General features: G+C 41.2%; 1 protein-coding gene across 1 annotated transcript in view; it reads right to left on the bottom strand.

Moving 5' to 3' along the window:
* Positions 1-21,850, bottom strand: part of LOC107385412 (G-protein coupled receptor 22) — a 35,493-nt gene that overhangs the window by 7,708 nt on the left and 5,935 nt on the right. The gene's annotated exons all lie outside the window — the stretch shown is intronic.

Below are 21,850 nucleotides of genomic sequence, written 5' to 3'. Positions count from 1 at the left end.
ATGAATATTACTATGATGATCAGTAATATTTGGTTTAACAAGTGAATCATTATCTACACTCAGACCCAAAGTTCATTAGAGATAAATTAAAGTTAAAGTAACGTCACTGCACATAGATATTTTCTTAGCCACAAATCAGAGAACCCTGTATCCGAAAGAAGGCATGATGTTCTGAGTGTTTGTTGTTAACGCCCCTTCACATGGCACGTTCCGATTGGCCAAGTAAATCATAATATGAGAATTTTAAAACAGAGTCAGTTGCAGAGTGATTTATTATTTCAGCATTCTGTGAGATTCAGCATCCTGTTAAGGCTGGTTTATGCTTGACGCGTCCGCGAGGTCCGCACGGCTCCGCACGGAAAAGTTGCGTCATTTTGCATCATTTTAACAACCACGCCCCTCCACCGCATCTCCGCACGGCCCAAGATTTCCGCAACGCGCACCTTGGAAAATTTCTAACCACGCGGACGGTCGGACGCGGAAAAACATGGCGGACCGGCAAGAACTAGTATGGCAGAGGTTCGTAAATACAGACATTTGTATGATCCAGCTCTCAGAGATCACCGGGATCAACATGTTGTTAATAATTCTTGGAGAGAAACAGCTCGCACTGTCGGAAAAGACGAGGACGCTGTTTAAAATGCTGAAATGCCATGTTGTAAACAGTCATTTCTACTTCTACTACGGTGTAGTGTTGGATGCATGCTGTAGAGCTCCATGCTGCCCCCTACAGTTTGGGAGAATATTGGCTCACCGCAGAGACGAGCCGCACAAACCATAAACGCTGCGAGTTGTGAAGCGCGTTCCATCCGCGAGCCGCATCACCGCGCGGAAAGTGAATGCGTCAAGCATAAACCAAGCTTTAGTTGAGCTAACTCTGACTGGCCATTGGAGGAAAACTCTCTAGCCACCGTATCTCTTGACAAGCTTTTGACAAGCTAAAAGCTCTACAGCTGACAGCAAAACGGTTCCCCCAGCCATTCAGAAACAGCTGTTCTAGATGCAAATGATTTCATCTATCTGTTGTGATCCGGGAGATGACTCTGGACCGACCTGGCCGTACTGCGGTCTTCTCTACGAACTTCGGTACCTTGGGGTCACCTGACCCCCCGACATCTCCCATCCGAAAGGGAGTCTCCTCAGGGGTACGTAGAACATAACATGACTGTGTCTGATGCTTTTTTGATAAGAACCAACTTCATAGATTAATGCAAACCAAATTCTTTGTCACGCCCAGAACTCAGTTCTTCTAGATACGAGGTTCTGATAAACCATACATCACATCCCATCACCTTGTATTTATCCATCACAGTAGTCTTGGTTAACTTGTCATGTTTTTATTTGTTTAGAAAATAAATGTCTTATCTTTTATAAACCTGACTCTGTCTGAATTGAGACCAAGTGTGTTTGATCCTTGAAAAGGCAAAGAATCCTAGAATCTTCTGATTAAACATCCAAAGACCAAGCAGGTTGACATTCTATATTTATATAGAATATCACAGCATATTGGTCATAAGGAAAGGTAATAATCTGAGCTTAAAAGCAACGATATTCACCCCTCTACATCTCAGAGTAGGAAACAACATTTAACAGGATACACAAATCTGACATGATCTCTGCTAGCTGCAGTTTCACACCTGGTTGATTCTATCCGCCAATCGGAGGCTCCCCCTAACGGCAGGTGTGAATTTGAGCCGGCCAATCAGTTGGCAGTGGGTGTGTTGGGCCAGTTCAGCCCAAAGCAAACCGCCTTATATGAGGGCTGAAAAACCAATAAGTTGTGCACAAACAAAACAAGGCTACCTTTGAGGACACTTTAAAAGATACCCAGTCTGGTCCGTGCTGGCCCAGATGTGAAACCACCAATACTTTGGGTGCCAGAGGAGCAACACCTAAGTACTTGAAAATCAGCATCACATGTGATACTAAGGCTGAAACAGTTACCAGTTTAATGGTTAGTGTTTACTATTTTAAAATCTACAGAAAGTATTTTTTATTGTCTGACAAACGCAGAATTTTTAAGCCTCCAGAAACCAAATCCGTAGTGTGATTGCATTTTAAAAGGTGCAAAGGGAAAGCTTTTTAAAGTACACGTTTTCTTCCCAGAAACCATTTTTATTTGTTTTATTTTGAAAAACAAAAGACAAAAGAAACTTTTTTTAAACTCCTTTCAGGTAACAGTCATGGAGCTATTTTGGACATATCAGGAGAAACAGTCAAACAGAAGGAGTTTAATTATATTACATCTATCTATTTTTTTCTCTCTTTTGGGGGTTTCTAGCTGGAGGGAGCAGGGGTCTCTTTTATCAAACATTGCGTTGAATCCTTACTAAAACTGTACTTAAGCTCAGCAAAAAATATGTACTCATGTCAAGTAGGTTTGTGATCTATCAAACATGGAGTACGCGCAGCTGCACGCAATCTCCGCTTCATAAATCAGAAACTATCTAGAAAGGTTCTCAGCTGCATTTTAGTCACATCCCGCCCTCACCACACCCACTTACTGCCATAAATAGTCAATGCAAAGTACCTTGTGGATCTCATGCATATACATAAGTTGGCTGTTGCGGCGCTTCGCCAATGACGATGGCGACCGTAGATCAAGGAAGCGCAATTCCACAGAAGCAGAAATTGAGGTGCTTGTGGGTGAGGTGGAAAAATGAAAGGAAGTGCTTTTGTAAAACAAATAAGAGAAAACCCACGGAGTGGCACAGCGTTGCTGAAGCCGTCAATGTTGTGAATTCTCCAGAGAGATCTGTGGCAGATACAAAGAAGTGGTCCGATCGGGATTCGATCCCCAGACTCCCAGGTGAAAGTCGCGCTCGCTAACCAGTCACCCAAATGGAGATCTCCCTTGTCCAGGTAGCCAGGGAGCATGATCAATCAGGTCACAGTGACAGGACACACACACTGTCACAGACGTATGACATTCTGTCTCAATCTGCCCCCCTGCTGATATTCTGCATTCCATATTCTGCGCTTCAGGCTCTGTGTGTGTGTGTTTGTGTGTGTGTGTGTGCGCGCGCGTGTGAGTGTGCGTGCGCATGTGTGTGTGCATGTGGGGGGTCTTGCTCTGTGTGAAAGTGTGCTGCAGAATTTCATAATTTTATCCTTCTCAGCAGCAGCACTGCAGGTGCTCTCCATGTCCAAAATGTGCGTAAGCCAGGTCCTTAGTCAGCTTAAAGTTGTGCACATTTTTCCACGTAAGTTTGCGTGGAAAGTTTCTTACGCAGTTTTCCGACCCCGTTTTGTGCGTAAGCAAGCTTGATAATTCAATTCAATTCAAGGATACTTTATTAATCCCAGAGGGAAATTAGAGTGAGGCCCCTGGTTGTTTCACTACAAGGTTTGCAAATGCAGCATCTCTCCATTAGTTCTAGGATTTCTAACAATGGCTAAATATACCATTATAGGTCCCCACATGAAACAGATATTTGTTAACTCTTTGACGTCGGTGAACGTTTGATTTTAACAGGGAAGTCCACCAGAACAGCATAAAGCTTTTATTCTGTTCTGTTCCAGGTTTGCTTCTATTGAAAGGAAACTGATCAGCATTTAAAGTCACCAGGCTGCAAAAGGCTTGAAGGGACATGCTGTCCGGCTTTTACCCTTTTTCGCTTTAGCGTTGGAATCAAAACAGTCAAGGCTGGTTTGAGCTGCTGTTAATCAAGGCTGCAGCACAGATCATCACTGAGGATTTATGCGTGAAGTCTCTAAAGCTGACTAATTTAGTAAGAACACAAACAATAGCTCGACCGTACAGGAAACAGAATAAAAGTCAGAGTTTAAAATATTCATCACTGATTAGAGGAGCGCTACTGACGTAGTCTGTAGGAACTTCTGATTTAAACAAGTCAATTACATTTATTGGCCTTTGGCTGGAGAATAATAACAAATTGCAAGAAATCAGTTCACAAATGTAAATCTTTGCACATCTAGAAAATGATGGGAGTGTATTTTTTCTCCTTCCTGTTGCTGCAGAAACAGCTCTACATGAGACCTGATTACTGAAGCCAAAGCTGACAGTGACTGTGAAAGAGTAGTGAACAAAAAATTCATAAAATAGGGGGGGGAACGTGTTATATTCAAAACTAAACAAACATGTGGTGGCATGGTGTGATGGATCTGCTGAGTGGTGACTTAGAACACTGAGAACCTAGAATGGAAAGAAATAAATGATTTTTGGGGGGGGGGGGGGGGGTTTCAAGCCAAAAAGAAAGAGTAAATAGTGAGAAAAGATGAGTGTAAAAAGAAGAGATGGGCATGAAAAAAAATGATGCACACGCTTGGCTTTGCAGCTGCTTCACTATTTTTCCTGCTGGTTCAGGGGTGAGCAGACTGATTACAACCAGAGTGTAGCAGGACTGTGAATGGACTGGTATGGAAATGCACAATGAAAGAGAGGTAGTGGTTTCTCCTTTAACTAGAGGGAATGCATCACCTGAGAGTTTGCTATATTAAATACTTGTAGGAAAGAAGGATTAAAGATAAAAAAGTCAGAGTAGGAAGTAGAGAAGAGGAGACTAGAAGTGCTAATAAACATGAGGTCCCAGGGAGCAGAGGTGGTAGTTTTTTCCACTCTAAGTCTTACATCAGCTTTCCTCTAACAGCTGTTTGTTTCCTGGTTGCCGCTGAGCCCCAGAAGGCTGATTCGGTCTCTACTGACTCTGCTGATGATCGCCTGAGTAAAACGCGGCGTGATTAAAACACGGGCAGAAGACATAAAAACAACAAAGGTAGAAGCATCACAAACCTCCTCAAGACTCCGCAGCCATCATTATAAACGTTTTATACTCTAGATGAGACCGAAGCCTTTTAGTGTAGATTAATACTTTAATAATGAACAATTTACCACTAATTCATCACTGACCAAAAGTCAATGACTAACTCATTCTTAGTGAACGTTGAACTAAAAATGAAGAATGCCGTTTACCATAAGACCGCAAAAATTAGTGATTGATAAAGTACTGGTTAAAGAGACAATGTGTGGTTTTTATCTCTGGAAATATCCATCAAAATATTGTTGAAAAGGAATTCAATGATGTCCAGGTTTTGAAAAATATTGGCTCATTGTAACATATAACCATAAAAACTGGGTCATAAATACATGGGAATGTTACACCCTTGTAAAGGGGGGATAGTGAAGAAACAACACGTACTCGATGTTACTTCTGCCACTTCCACTGTAATAATGGACGAGCAGAAGCGCTACGTTCCCCCAGCGTCAACTCAGACCTTACTAATCAATACAAGATTGGTGAAAACACTCTTATAACAAAAGTAGAAAACCATTACTAGTCTCTAAAAACAGACTTAATTTGTAGAAATAAAAAGTAATGTTTAAAGAAAATACCTTTTGAGCACTTTGACCATTTCTCCTTTGTTTTGAAAGGCAGAAATAATAGATCACTGATCACCTGATCGGTAATGGCAGTGCAATCGATGAACTCACTAATAAACCACATCAACATGCTTCTATTAGTTTCTCTCACAAAATAACAAATATATATTTTAACTAATGAATCATGGCATAAAGGAGCTGATCACCAAGTAAATAAGATGTTATTTTGAATCATGGGATCAAGAAAATAATATTTAATTTGTCAACCTATTAACTTTTTGTAAACTAAACTATTCTTTTTACAATCTCTACAGGAGCGGGTTTAAGTCTCTGGGCAATGCCATATTGGACGCCAGGTTTCCTTCTACGGGAGCCCCATGAGGACAAAATGCATTTGCTGATTTGTAACAAGCAGTTACAAAACTTTCACCATTAATAAACTTTGTTTCATACATTTACCTCTTCACTTGCTGCCAGTGGTGAAAGGGAGTCTGATGTTCTTGTTGTTTTGCGGAGGTCGCGCTCCCAGGGATTTTTGACCCTAATGACCATCCGTTGGTAAGGTCTTTTTGAACACAAGAATATCGCTTGCTTGCAATGATTGTATGTGCTGCCCCCTATCCCCAGGAAAATACACATCATCACTTTAAGTGAGAAAATTATTTACTCCTGTTCCTTGATGATACACTAATTATTACTTATGGCTAATAAATCATTAGTGATTTACAAAGAAGTTTATTGATAATGAATTAGAGGGTTATGGAAAATTAACATATCTTCTTAGTGGCCTGGTGGTATGAGTGTATGCGCTACGACTGGGAGATTGAGGTTCAGATCCCAGTCGGGTCATACCAAAGACTATAAAAATGGGACTGAGTGCTCCCTGCTTGACACTCAGCTTTAAGGGGTTGGATTGGAGTTTAAACCACCAAACAGTTCCCGAGTGCAGCCACTGCTGCAGCTCATCTCTCCCCAAAAATGGGTTAAACCCAGAGATGAATTTCACCAGTGTGTGATTATAACTAATGGGGCTATGAAGGATGAACTTATATGAAGAACTCAGATAATAATGAATGAGGGTTAATTGATTATTAGCAGGTGATGATGAACCATTGTTTAGTTAACAATGAGCTTTGTTAGATCACAGTAAACTAAGTAATCATGAACCAATAGTTGTTGAACGATAAAATTGTCTTTCCTCATGATGATTATGTTGCGTTGGAAACCATCAGACTAAAACTAAATATTTCCTATTAATTAAAAATAGCTCGATTGTTTGAAACTAGTTAGTCCACGATGTGCTCACTATTAGTTTGTCATCATTAAAGTGGCAGTGTGTCGTTTCCTGGCGCTAGGGGGCAATACATACATTCATGTGTAGTTTTACACCATATCACTGTGACTGTTGCAAGTGTATAAAAACATGACGGTAAATGTTCCCTGTGGAGCAGAAAGAACAAAACCTCGGTGTGACTCCTCTGACTTTGGCAGTTCTTCAGTTATTTCAATTGAGAGAATGCTGATGCTAGTTTTCTGGTACTGTAGTTTCCGGATCTGCTCGGGGTCCTCCATCCATTATCAATTTTCATCTGCTTATCCAGAGTCGGGTCGCGGGGGCTGTAGCCTAAGTAGAGAGGCCCAGACTTCCCTCTCCCCAGCCACTTGGGCCAGCTCCTCTAGGGAAACCCAAGGCGTTCCCTGGCCAGGTGAGAGACATACTCCATCCACTGTGTCCTGGGTCTACCTTTAGGTCTCCTCCCGGTTGGATGTGCCCGGAAAACCTCACCAGGGAGGCATCCAGGAGGCATCCTGACCAGATGCCCGAGCCACCTCAACTGGCTCCTCTCGATGTGGAGGAGCAGCAGGTCTACTCTGAGCCCCTCCCGGATGACCAAGCTTCTCACTCTATCTCTAAGGGAGAGCCCAGCCACTCTGCAGAGAAAACTGATTTCGTCCGCTTGTATCTGCAATCTCGTTTTTTCAGTCACTACCCAAAGCTCATGACTATGGGTGAGGGTAGGAAAGTAGATCGACCAGTAAATCAAGAGCTTTGCCTTCTGACTCAGCTCTCTCTTCACCACGGCAGACCGGTACAACGCCCGCATCACTGCAGATGCAGCACCAATCCACCTATCGATCTCACTCTCCAGTTTTCCCTCACTCGTGAACAAGACCCCGAGATACTTAAACTCCTCCACTTGAGGCAGGACCTCATCCCTGACCCGAAGACATTCTACCCTTTTCCGAATCAAGACCATGGTCTCAGGTTTAGGGATGCTCAGGGTCCTGTGCCTGCCAATGACATCATCACGCTACGGCAATACCGCTTGGCCAAAATATATTGCATCTCTTTTATTATTTTGTTCTTTCACATGTTTTGGAAAGAGTTTAGGAGTTTTGTTATTAAATCCATGTTTCTTACTGACTAAGTGTTTTTGAACGTGGCAACGTAACGTTTGGTAGTCGTGCGTCCAGCCAATCATCTACTGTGATCTGTGATGTTATCGACAGGCCTCAAGCCAGCCAGAAGGAAACCTGGCTTCCAATATAAAAAGTAAAGTGTGTGAATATGTGAATGACTGATTGTGTTGTGAAGTGCCTTGGGGGGTTGTAGAACCCCAAGGAGGTGCTATACAAACACAGGCCAAGCTCATGTTTGAGAACATCATCCTAAAGCATTTTAATACACTGTAAACTGTGTATTAAATGATAAATGACCCGCACTTGTATAGTGTCTCTCAGAGTAAGGACTCCAAAGCGCTTTACACTACAGTTTATCATTCATCCATTCACGCACACATTCACACTCTGATGGTGATGAGCTACGACGTAGCCACAGCTGCCCTGGGGCGCACTGACAGAGGTGAGGCTGCCGAGCACAGGCGCCACCGGTCCCTCCGACCACCACCAGCAGGCAAGGTGGGTTAAGTGTCTTGCCCAAGGTCACAACAGCAGAATTCTCTGTCCGGAGCCGGGATCGAACCTGCAACCTTCTGATTACTGGACAACCCGCTCCACCTGTCGAGCTACTGCTACCCAATGTGATGCACAGAGACGTTGCATCGCTCAGTTTGACACGGCATCATAAAAGCATCAAGTCACAGAGAGCAGTGTGATCTGGATGTTATTTTTATTCCTCTTAATTAGATTGGACTGATGAAGTTAGCTTCCTTTAAGACAGAGTTCATTTCTAAATGCAGATGAAATCAGTACGACCCCTTCAGATGAAAATAGTATGTGTAAAAGGCAGGCCAGTGTCTAAACCGGTGTCTTTCTTCAGAGGATATGATAATTAAGTCACCCAAGGTGGACAAAAACCCACGGGGGAGTTTCTGTGTGTGTGTGTGTGTGTGTGTGTGTGTGTGTGTGTGTGTGTGTGTGTGTGTGTGTGTGTGTGTGTGTGTGTGTGTGTGTGTGTGTGTGTGTGTGTGTGTGTGTGTGTGTGTGTCCGTCCAGGACTGAAGGTGTGAAAAATGCTCTATCTTTACAGAAACCAATCATCACCTTCAGACTCCCACATACTGGGAGTCAGGAACTGGTCATATCAAGGTGATACCTTTGGCAGGTGGTCGTTTTCCCCCATTGCAACCTTTGAATTCACCTTTGCAGTTGTGATGATGTTAAAGATCATACTGTGTTCTAAAGGGTCAGCTGTCATAAAAGGATCTGTGATTTGGAGAAAGATCTAAAAAACAGATGGATACTGTCTTGATTTTAAATCCTGGACCGTTATCAAGCATCAACACCTACTAAACCAACCATGCTCACCTGGGGCCTCATTTATCAAGCTTGCTTACGCACAAAACGGGGTCGGAAAACTGCGTAAGCAACTTTCCACGCAAACTTTGGGATTTATACAAGAAAACTTATAAAAGACACTACCACTAGGCCACCCACTTGTGAACATCCAGTCAGGGTGGTTAGACAAAAATTTAGCACAACTGAATTTAAAACACAAATCAAAGAGTGGGCTTGATAGCGACTTTTTAAAACGACTGTACCCCATCTACAGATCTGATGTCTTGTCCCCCTCTGGTGTAGGAAACCAGAAAGTGTGAGACAAGAGACCATATGGCATGTATAATTGAACAGCTTTAGACACATCAGCTTCACCCAGCGGCAGCGGCACAAAGATTAAAAAGATGAATGGCAGTGAAGATAATCTTGCTATTCCTGTGTGACAAGCTGATGTAACAAGTTGTCAAAATGACACAGCTAGTGAGAAGAGACAAAGACAGATTCAAGGATGCATTGTAATGTTGGTTTTTTATTAGAAATCTGCACAAAACAGCAGCTTTCTGAATCACTCTGCAAAGATTATAATTGCACTACTGAATGAATGGTGTCTTCTCTTGGTAGCAGCTTGGCAAAAATCAGTTAATAATACCTTTGGGCCATCAGATTTTGTTGTTCTGTTTAAATAAATATTTAACACAAAAAATTAATTCAACACTTTTCACACATTTTTTTTGTTTGTCCTTCAGGGTTCCTACCTGTATTCCAGGTGCAACCAGAGAAAATCTTGTGCAGAAATGTTATTGTTTGAGCAGAGTTTCAGCCCACATAACCCACAGAGGACTCCTCCAACTGTTTATGCAGAAGGGGCCCAAGGATGTCTGTAAAGTTGTCTCCGGAAAATAAGAGGAGTGGCAAAACAAAAGGTCAGAATACACTTTTTGAGTTGTAGATTTTTGGATCTTGTCAGGATTTTATAATGTAAGATATCAGCTCTGAGACACCTTTGAGATGGACAGATACAGAAAAACACTACTCTATATGTGAACATGGTCTCAGTGTTGAGTCAAGCCTCCAGTTTAGTGATTTTTAGGTCTTCTGGACCACGTGGAGATCACGTGTTATGTTAGAACACATGCTGGCGTCTGACTGAACATGTTAAGAACACTGGGTTAGGGTTAGGGCCAGGCTTTGCTGAGCCTATTCTGGTTTGGTTAAAAGTTTGTCGGGTTCTTGGGTCCTTAAGCAATTGCCTGTCCTGCCTTTTGGCATGCAGCCCCTCTGGAGCCAGCCATTCAGGGGCATTTCAGTTCTCTTTGCCCTAAAAATCCTTGTAACATGTCTTTTGGGTAGTTGCTAAAAAGGTTGTATTTTAGTATTTTTGCTGTCAAATGTTCCCCTTCAATCACAGTTGTTCCCTCCTTTCCTGGAGAACAGAGTTTTGTTCAATTCACCTCGAAAGTGGGAATATCAGTTACCACATCGAGAGAAACAACAAAAGCTGTGTGTCTCTGTGTGAGCAGTGGCACGATTGCTTCAGAGCTTTACTAGTTGCCATGGTAATCAATATGAAAAGCAATGGTTTAAAAAATCCTGTGTACAGCCTCTAAAACTGCAGTGTTTCGATCTAACAATCACACATGCTATATACAGTACATTCTAAAACCAAAAACTTTTATCTAACTATTTCTTACAAGTGTCAAAAGTTCTAGCAGGCAGAGAAAAGTATGAGTGTATTTATGTTTTAAATATTTTTCTGCTTCAGCACCATTTTATAATGTTATCAAGTCTGTTATAATAAATGTTGTGATAACATAAATGTATGCTTTCATTAGAAAAATCTCCTCATTCCTCTTCATCTGACACATGCAGTCTTTATCCTAAAAGCATCTCCCTCTGTTTCTTCATTATTATGCAAAGTGATGCAGGTCGACGTCTGAGAATCTCATCAGTCCAGCAAGTCAACTCAAAGGAGCTGTGAGGGAAAATGAAGTTTCTGTCATGTGCTGTTGAGGAGTGTGTCAGAAAAAGTCACTGGAATTGCAGGAGAAGGAAACGAAATCAAAATGATCAGGAAAATGTTATCTGCCAGTGAATTCATAACGAAACTTCAATCATCACACATACGTTCAGGTGATTTATTTGTTTATTTTCAAATTAAGGCAAATCTATCCCCTGTTTGCCCTCCAGGAACACGTTCATTCCCTCTGTTGTACAGAAAACCGACTTCAATCACTTTTCATGACAATCCCAGCACAAAGCTGGCAGAGCTCAGATTCTCACCACACTTAGGACTAAAACAGCGCAGGGGGAGAAGAAGAATAGGAATAACATCATTTAGTCCTTAATATTGAGGGGGTGAGTAAAAAAAAAAGAAGAAACAAAAAAATTCACAATGTGCACACTTGGTTTTTAAAATTTGTGACTGATTCCCAGCAGAAATGTGATGCAATAATTTGTGCACCCCTGACCAACATGGAGAACGTTTGCAGGCTTATCCTCAACATGAATGGCCTAAGAGAGCAAAACACATTAACACACACACACACACACACACACACACACATGCTATGCTGTCAGGTAAAAACAGTCTGCAGAAGTACTCCTGCTGAGTTACACTGAGTGCCTTTGCAGCTGAGTGAAAGCAGAGCTGATGGGAGTCGGGAGTTTATTTCAATTTTGTTAATGTTTTATCTCCCAGCAGAATAAATGTGAGTAATAAACACAAATCAAACACAGAGTTGTCTGGAAAATTAATGTTTATGTTTATGTATTTTGCAGACGCTTTAGTCCAAAGCGACTTACAAGTGATAATCGGCATGTTGCCCTTGAGGCTAACAACAACAATAACAACAACTTGACATCAATCACGGAGAGGAGGGAACAGGGAGTGGACAGTAGAGAGGGGGGACGGGTGCAGGCAAGGTGCTAGTTTAGAAGATGCTCTCTGAAGAGCAGGGTCTTCAGGAGTTTCTTGAAAATTGAAAAGGAAGCCGCTGTTCTGGTAGTGCTTGGTAGGTCATTCCACATTTGTGGAACGATGCACGAGAAGAGTCTGGATTGTCCTGAGCGTGGTGTAGGCACTGCTAGCCGACGATCCTGTGATGACCGGAGCGGCCGGGCCGAGACGTAAGCCTTTACAAGAGGATTCAGGTAGATGGGAGCTGTACCATCTCGGCTATTTTCTGTTGTTATATCCCTAAAGTATCTAGAATCAAGGAATGAGTACTTGTCAAAAATAACCTATTATCCTTAAATGTTCTGATCATTTTCATGATCCGTTTTAACCACAGAGGCTCAATCAGTGAGATATGATGATGCTTATTACCAGCTAATAAACTGTTGTTGCACATAAATATTAGAAGGAATAAACATTCTGTGTGGATTTTTTAATATTACATTTATGACATTTTGTTCCATATTGGACCTTGAATCTCAGCGTAACACAAGAAAAGGCAAGCGATAATGTTTTTGCCTGTTCCTGTGTGTGTGTGTGTGTGTGTGTGTGTGTGTGTGTGTGTGTGTGTGTGTGTGTGTGTGTGTGTGTGTGTGTGTGTGCTTACACGCGTGCATGTGTGTAAGTCTGCAGCAATAACAAATATTTTTTATGATACACAGCGTGGATTTTAATGAAGCTCTGAGAAAGCCATCAATGAATCTTCGTCTACAGCTGGTTACCTTTTGAAGGCAATTGGATTCAACATGGCCACCACAAGTCACTGACATCAGAAAACCCACAAATTACCCAAATTCAATTCTTTGGTGAATACTAAGGCTATTTTTTATCTACTTTCTTTACCCAGACCTTTTATCAAAATTCATCCAACACTCAAAATTCCATCCAACAGTCATCCTGAGAGCACTGTGTCTGGAGGAGCTGTAGAAGGTCGATGGAGAGAGAGAAGTTTAGCTCTGCTTAAGCAGGATGGACGGATGGACGGATGGACGGGCGGGCGGACGGACGGACGGACGGACGGATTGATGGATGGATGGATGGATGATCAGCACAAATTAAACCAGCTTATATTCAGTTTGTGTTAAAAGACACACTACTTGAACAGCATTGCTCTATTTCCTGGGTTACCATGGCAACTTGTGTTTTGATATTAACCTCTGACAAAAATAAAAAAGAAGAATGTTCTCTTGTTATCTATTTTTAAAACGGTGGGCTGCTTATGAAAATCCTTTCACTTTAAGCAACAAAACAATGCTTTTCTACTCAGGTTTATCCAAACGGGAAACGTTCTGCACCGCTGCTCTGCTTAATATGCTTTGGTTCAAGCCTCACCAACACCAAGCAGAAATGTCACACTGGGGCTAAAACGTGCATGTTTACTGGTGACTCTAACTTTGCCCTAGGTGTGTGTGTGTGTGTGTGTGTGTGTGTGTGTGTGTGTGTGTGTGTGTGTGTGTGTGTGTGTGTGTGTGTGTGTGTGTGTGTGTGTGTGTGTGTGTGTGTGTGTGTGTGTGTGTGTGTGTGTGTGTGTGTGTGTGTGTGTGTGTGGGTGTGCTCCTGGTGACCAGTCCAGTTGACCCAACCTCACGCCCACCCAATAACCTCTTGAGATCTGCATCAGCTACCCATGACCCTGTACAACACATAGATGGATGGAAAATTTAACTGCAGTATTGTTTATTTTGAGTCATCTTCATCTAACAATAAATCTCATCTCCAAATTGATTCTGTTTATAGCTTCAACTGCATCACATGCCCATTTTGACAAAACCAGTGCATCTCCATGACAACTCAAACACCCTCCATGGATAGAAATCAAGTGATGCCGTAAAAAGGACAAGAGTAACTAGTTAAACTAGGCAGTTATACTTGCGCAGCGTTATGTGATAGTCAGGACTCTAAAAACTGAAAGTGAGACTTGCAACTGCTCCTTTTATTGAGAAATGTTGCATAAGAGGTTTGTATTCATGTGATTCTACCAAACTTAAGAACAAAAATAACACAAACTGTTCTGGAGCACCCTGAAACACACCCTAAACACAAATTTATTAGGGGTTTCATTAAAAGTCACCTGCTTTATGGCCTTTTCTGAATGTGAATTTACAGGTGCTGGCCAGTAAATTAGAATATCATCAAAAGGTTGAAAATATTTCAGTAATTCCATTCAAAACGTGAAACTTGTACATTATATTCATGCAATGCACACAGACCAATGTATTTCCAATGTTCATTACATTTAAATTTGATATTCATAAGTGACAACTAATGAAAACTCCAAATTTGGTATCTCAAAAAATTAGAATATTCTGAAAAGGCTGAATATAGAAGACACCTGCTGCCACTCTAATCAGCTGATTTACTCAAAACACCTGCAAAGGCCTTTAAAAGGTCCCTCAGTCTTGTTTTGAAGGCACCACAATCATGGGGAAGACTTCTGACTTAACAGCTGTCCAAAAGACAATCATTGACACCTTGCACAAGGAGGGCAAGACACAAAAGGTGATTGCTAAAGAAGCTGGCTGTTCGCAGAGCTCTGTGTCCAAGCACATTAACAGACAGGCGAAGGGACGGAAAAAATGTGGTAGAAAAAAGTGTACAAGCTCTAGGGATAACCGCACCCTGCAGAGAATTGTGACGACAAACCCATTCAAAAATGTGGGGGAGATCCACAAAGAGTGGACTGCAGCTGGAGTCAGCGCTTCAAGAACCACCACGAGGAGACTCATGAAAGACATGGGATTCAGGTGTCGCATTCCGTGTGTCAAGCCACTCTTGAACATGAAACAGCGCAAGAAGCGTCTCGCCTGGGCCAAGGACAAAAAGGACTGGACTGATGCTGAGTGGTCCAAAGTTATGTTTTCTGATGAAAGCAAGTTCTGCATTTCCTTTGGAAATCAAGGACCCAGAGTCTGGAGGAAGAGCGGAGAAGCACAGAATCCACGTGCCATGAGGTCCAGTGTAAAGTTTCCACCGTCAGTGATGGTGTGGGGTGCCATGTCATCTGCCGGTGTTGGCCCACTCTGTTTCCTGAGGTCCAGGGTCAATGCAGCCGTCTACCAGGAAGTTTTAGAGCACTTCATGCTTCCTGCTGCTGACCAACTTTATGGGGATGCAGACTTCACCTTTCAACAGGACTTGGCACCTGCACACAGTGCCAAAACCACCAGCACCTGGTTCAAGGACCATGGTATCCCTGTCCTTGATTGGCCAGCAAACTCGCCTGACCTTAACCCCATAGAAAATCTATGGGGTATTGTGAAGCGGAGGATGCAATACGCTAGACCCAACAATGCAGAGGAGCTGAAGACGACTATCAGAGCAACCTGGGCTCTCATAACACCTGAGCAGTGCCACAGACTGATCGAGTCCATGCCACGCCGCATTACTGCAGTTATTGAGGCAAAAGGAGCCCCGACTAAGTATTGAGTGCTATACATGCACATTCTTTTCATGTTCATTCTTTTCAGTTGGCCAACATTAGAGAAACAAACATTTTTTCATTGGCCTTTAGAATATTCTAATTTTCTGAGATACCAGATTTGATGTTTTCATTGGTTGTCACCTATAAATATCAAAATTAAACGTAATAAACATCGGAAATACATTGGTCTGTGTGCATTGCATGAATATAATGTACAAGTTTCACGTTTTGAATGGAATTACTGAAATATTTTCAACCTTTTGATGATATTCTAATTTACTGGCCAGCACCTGTATGTTATAGTATAGATTCTATACTATAGAACCATATATCACCCTAGTTTGGAAACATTAGGTTCCTTGGTTGGGTGGTTGAAAATAAAAGTATGCAGCACCTGTAATTTTGGTCATTTGACATTTATTTATTGGTTAATTAATCATTTATTTAATCAGGAAGTTTTCATTGAGATAAACCAGAGAGAACTGGTCGATATGGCAGCTTAGAATATTAAGATATCGTAAAAGTGAAGAAAAAAAACATTGTGATTAAAAAAATGTAAGGAAAGGGTAAGAGAAAATAAATAGGGAAGAGGGAAATCAGTGGATCCTGGGAAAGGTGGAGTTGAGAACAAAATAAGAAAAGCATGGTGATGAAGGTCGCGCAAAAGCCAGCCTGAACAGGTGAGTTTTTAGATGCTTTTTGAAGGAGACCACTGAGTCCACTTCTCAGAAGATCGTAGGGCTCAGTGCGAGTACTGGGGTTGGGCCTCATTAAGCTCATATCCCTACAAATAACACAAGAGTCCTGCCATGTTGTGGAGTTGCTAATGCTAACAGTTAGCTTCTACTAATCGAGACGCACTCTGCTCTCTCCTGGATGGTAAATCAGCACAGCTTTCTGCTTTGTGAGTCCATGAATGTCAACCGTTACAGAAATGATTTATTTAGAGGGTTTTTCCAGCATGAACAGCTTTTTTAAGGTCCAAGGACAGACATTGTCCTTGATAGGGAGAAGAATTAATGTTTCAATTGTGCACCTGATGTAACAAGACACACATCTTTTGTCTCATGAGTCCACACAACATTTTCTAAAAAGTCTTGGGGATAACAAGAAGTTTTTTTATTTTCAAATGTTATACTGGCCTTCATGTTCTTTTTTGATTGCTGAATTTGGTCACCAAGGTTTTTTTTCTTGGAAATCTCACTGAGAAGCCACTCTTCTTGTTAAACTATGAGCTTATGTGGCACCTGATGTGTTCAGATTTTGTTCTGTGTTCTTTTGTTCTGTACTTTCTTTAGACCCTGGCATGATGTGTTGTTTAGGAGTGCTTTTAGATTCCTTCATGTTGTCAGACAGGTTCTAAGGAAGTGCTTTTTTAGTTGTACTGGTAATCAGGTCTGGGTGGCTGGTGGGACTGGACTCAGGTTTCCAAACAATGACAGTTCATGATTTCATATGGGAAAACAATTACTTACAAACAATTACACATCAGCCTAATTGATTTGGGTAGCTTTTTGCCCCTCAATCAATAAACAAATCAAAACTAATATAGAAAAAAATATGTGGAAAAAATACTTGACAGCATTTCATGATCTCCACATCCTGCTGGGTTTTTGAGAGATTGTTTACACTCAGGTGATTGATTTCTTTATTTTCCTGGTAAAGCAAAAACATTAATTGGAGCTCAGTCAAGAAAAAGAAAAAAAACTTGTTTACTATGAAGTTAAAGTCATTCCACTTTGACGTATGGATTAAAATGAGTAGAGTTGACTTTTGTGAGCTGAACGTTATGAATACAGATTTGTACTGTATAATACACTTGTATAATTTTATTCTTAATGTTTAAGTCTGTATAAAAATAATTAGATGTTGATAAAACCTATTAATGTGGCTCTCAGCCTTTGTGTTTGTGTTTCCACACAGGCGCAACGACACAAGGGTATGAGCAAGGTCAATATGCTGCCTCGCTCTAATTTGTTGCTCTGTTGACCCACTAACAGCAGCTCTGTCCGCGTAATCACACTGATTCTTCATTCCAAAATAAAAGGTTTTCTTTCCTAGTTATGAATTTATTCACTATACATCAGAACTAAGTGATCAGGAAGGTATGAAATATGGAGAACTCCAGAACGCAGATCATTAAAAGGAATAAATTAAAAGTTTTGGTTTTTTTTTTTTCCTTTCTGTTTTTTCTGCATTCTAACTCCAATTCAGTTACTGAATCTACCTGATTTGCATTTTTACATCCAAAAGAATATAAATGCATTATTTAGGTAGATTTTCTGAGTTGCAGATGGGTAATCCAGGATTGAGGGAAGCATCCAGGCTCTCCGTGAGAAGCTGGATGTTGTCCTGCTGCCTGAATTATTCATCACTGATGAAATATGGACCTGAGACATGCAGCTGCTGGAAAGCAAAGGAAGGGAGCAGGAGCAGAAAAATATGCATGTGGACAGGTAGCAGACAAAGTTATGTGCTCAATAACTAACAAGGTTAATTAAATAGACAAGGAGGCTGTTAATAACTGGTTAATCCATCAGTTGAAGGGATGTAGCTACATCGACACACATATGCAATCACACACACACACACACACGCACACATGCACGCACTGATTTTGTGCTTTCTGCAGGAGCAGGTTCTCCTCCTTCATGTTGCAATCAAAGCTACACACAACAGAACACAGGAACAGACACGGCTCACACCAAACACTTTCATCAAGACGTCTCCCTTTTTTCTTTAGCTTATCTCCACCTCCACACTCTCGCCAGCAGCACCTCCCTCCTCAATCACTCCTCAAGCCTGCTGCATCATTTATGTTCACTGTCATATCTGTTTGACCTTTGTCTCATCTTTACTTTGTTCATTTTTAAGAAACAGCTAAATGGTAAACAGCAAAATGGCACAATCTAATGTATGAGTCTGAAATGATGCTGCAGAGCAGGTTGCATTACCCCATCACACATTGTGTTCAGTGGGGTAAAACTAGGGCTGCTCGATTATGGCAAAAATAATCACGATTATGGTGACTGAAATTGAGATCTCGATTATTTAGGATGATTTTTCAATTTATGTTGATTTTATTTGTTTTTATTCAGTCATAAAATTGCTCAGGGCACAATCGGGACAAAAATAAGAAACAAGATGATCACTAAAAGAACTCCTGATTCCCAGTATAAAAAGACCAATATACTTATAGCTCATAGTCTATGACCCAAGGGCTATAGACCTTGGTTTAACTCATTTAAGTCTAACCAGTACAGACCCAAATACCAATATTTTGCTAATACTGACAGCAAGAATTATACAGTGGCATTTATAACAAATACATGCAAATAAATTGATGTTCACAAAATGTTGCATAACATTTATTGAGTCGTGTCAAGGTGCTGTAGGAGCGTGAACTAGCACCGTGTCCTCAGATTAGTTATTATCAGTTATCAGTGTGAGGAACTTATTTCTATCTTATTTATAAACTATTTATTTACAGGTCCATCAGTTAATGTAATAATTGTCCCAACCACAGCTGCACCCCCCACCCCCCAACCCGGTCTTAGCAATCAGGGCAAGCTGCACGTGTGTTTAGCATGCCGCACGCGCACACTTAGCTGTTTTTAGTGGCTCAGGAGTCCGCAGGTGCGGTGTGTGTGTCACTCACTCTGGTTGATCCAACAGTAAGCCGGCTCCGAGAGCTGTCTTTAGCGACCGACACATCACTACATCATTCCCTTTCCTAATGTCCTGAAGAACGGTCCGGAGCGCAGGCGGAGTGTTTAGCTAACCTGCAGGAAATGTTGACGACAGTTATCCAGAAAGTAGCTAAGGGTTACCAGAGATGTTTCTGAGGTGTTCGCTAGGTACTTTTAAGATTTAAAAAGTCAAGAAGGGGGTCTGAAAAGCTGTTAGAAATAGCGTCAAAGTCACTAAGTTGGCAACACTGTGGAGGAGCGCTTCATTTGTTACTCGGGGCAGCGCAAGTGGGAGGAGCAAATAATTGGCTTGTTTTGTTTTTATAATCGTTCAAAACTCAGATCGTAATCATGATTAAAATTCGATTAATTGAGCAGCCCTAAGTAAAACTCAAATGTTTTGTTTGTCTTTCTTTAATATCATCTGGAATTAACACTTACATTTACAGGTCTTTCTTCTATTCACTTTTAGCATCACTCTCAGCCTATGAGCTGATTATTTCCTGTATATTTGAACAAAGAAACAAGTAGGGTGTAACGTCCTGCAATGGTCAGTTTTTAGGTACACTTTGACCATTCAACATCTATTCAACATCTGGCCAAAAAGGAGACACAAGACTGCATGTGTTGCCTTTAAATGAGCCTGCCTCCATCCCAGCTGGTACTCAGAGCTGCAGCTCTGGACACAGATAACGAATTGTCAACAATAACGTTCTCTCCTCAAGGTCCTATCTTTCTTCATGCCTTCATATAAGGAACACTCCAGCTCGGATCGGTTGCTAAATCAAGAATGATTTCCTAAATCAACATGAACTTCTTCCACGACTTATAATCTAGATAATCATTAAATAAACATTTGTTTATTGCTACTTATAATTATATTATAATGAAATGCTTATTAATCTGTGTTCAATGATTGAAGTGTGAGATGAATGTTATGTCTACAATGATTGCAATATGTTTCCGCATGTTTATATGGTGAGGTCATAACATCTGCACTCAAACAATAACAAGTAAGGTTAAGTTAAACTCTTGATACCTAAATAGTCTTTTTACCCAGTCAGAACCTCCGTGTCAAAGAAGGCATGTTTCGGAGATTCTTGGTAACATTTCTCAAACCTGTCAGCCTTTGGCTGTGCAAATCATAACATCAGAACCTTAAAACTGGATCACCCTGGGTGATTCGGCAGTTCTAGAGAAAGTTTCAGACCGGCCATCTGAAGCAACACCTATTTAACCCATCAAAGATTTTGGCACGTCGTCAAAATCTTTTTGCACCTGCGAAGCTGATACAGCAACAGTTCTTGCCAGAGCTGTGTTCAGGACTTTTAAAATGGGGTGGCCCATGTGGGGCACTTGTTTATGCATGGGTGGCACCAATGGTTATGCTTATTTATTTATTTACACAAATCGTTTATTTACTTTCTAGTGAATTTTGGAGTTTCACATTGCATAACCACCATTTTTTTCTATTCATCTTCTAGTTTTGTGGTGGTTAGCAAGTTACTTCTTGTTGCATTATTGCCACCAACTGGAGTTGAGTGGGACTCTAAATACTATTTATGTGAATATGAAAAAATAATCAATAATATTAATACTACAGAAATGTTCTGTAGGCCTGGGCTAGAAGACAATGTTAAAGGTGCGTGCTACCACACACTATTTTTGGAGTTTACAACTCAAGCCTTTTGTCGACAATGTAAAGTCAATTTAAACTGGAACTTAGTAGGGTGGCACCTGGGGTGGCCCATCAGATTCTAAGGGTGGCATGTGCTACCCCAGGCTACTCCCTGGACACGCCCCTGGTTCCTGCAAACAAGCCGATATTATTCCGACTCCTTAAAGAGTCCCAGACGCTCGGTTCCATCCGTCTGTTGTGACCTGAAGACAACTCTAAGACCGGTCTAGTGGGGGCCGCAGTTTCTTCTACGAACCTCGGTGCCAGGAAGCCAAGGACTTCGACATTCCGGATCTATCACGAGGGTCTTCGAGTGAGTGTGTAGACATGACAGATTGCGTCTGATGTGTTTTGGTAACAACCAACTCCATAGCTTAACGCAAACCAAATTCTTTTACATCCAGAATGCTGCTCTCCTAAATAAGGAAGTTCTGACTAACACCCCATACACACACAGGTTCCTACATCACATTTAGCTCCATCCATTCGCAGTAAATGTTTAACTTGTCACGTTTTGTTTGTAAAATAAATTCTTACTTTTATAAACCCGACTCTTTTCTGAATTAAAACGAAGTGTGTACAATTCACTGATAAAGCAAAAATCCTAGAATCTTCTGATGAATACAATAAAGATCAAGCAGGGTTGATATTTTATACAGTGATGTGAAAAACTATTTGCCCCCTTCCTGATTTCTTATTCTTTTGCATGTTTGTCACACAAAATGTTTCTGATCATCAAACACATTTGACCATTAGTCAAAGATAACACAAGTAAACACAAAATGCAGTTTTGAAATGATGGTTTTTATTATTTAGGGAGAGAACAAAATCCAAACCTACATTGCCCTGTGTGAAAAAGTAATTGCCCCCTGAACCTAATAACTGGTTGGGCCTGCCTTAGCAGCAATAACTGCAATCAAGCATTTGCGATAACTTGCTATGAGTCTTTTACAGCGCTCTGGAGGAATTTTGGCCCACTCATCTTTGCAGAATTGTTGTAATTCAGCTTTATTTGCGGGTTTTCTAGCAT

Source organism: Nothobranchius furzeri, chromosome 3 (genome assembly GCF_043380555.1).
Source record: "Nothobranchius furzeri strain GRZ-AD chromosome 3, NfurGRZ-RIMD1, whole genome shotgun sequence".
NCBI lineage: Eukaryota > Metazoa > Chordata > Actinopteri > Cyprinodontiformes > Nothobranchiidae > Nothobranchius > Nothobranchius furzeri.
This window is presented reverse-complemented; position numbering and strand designations above follow the sequence as displayed.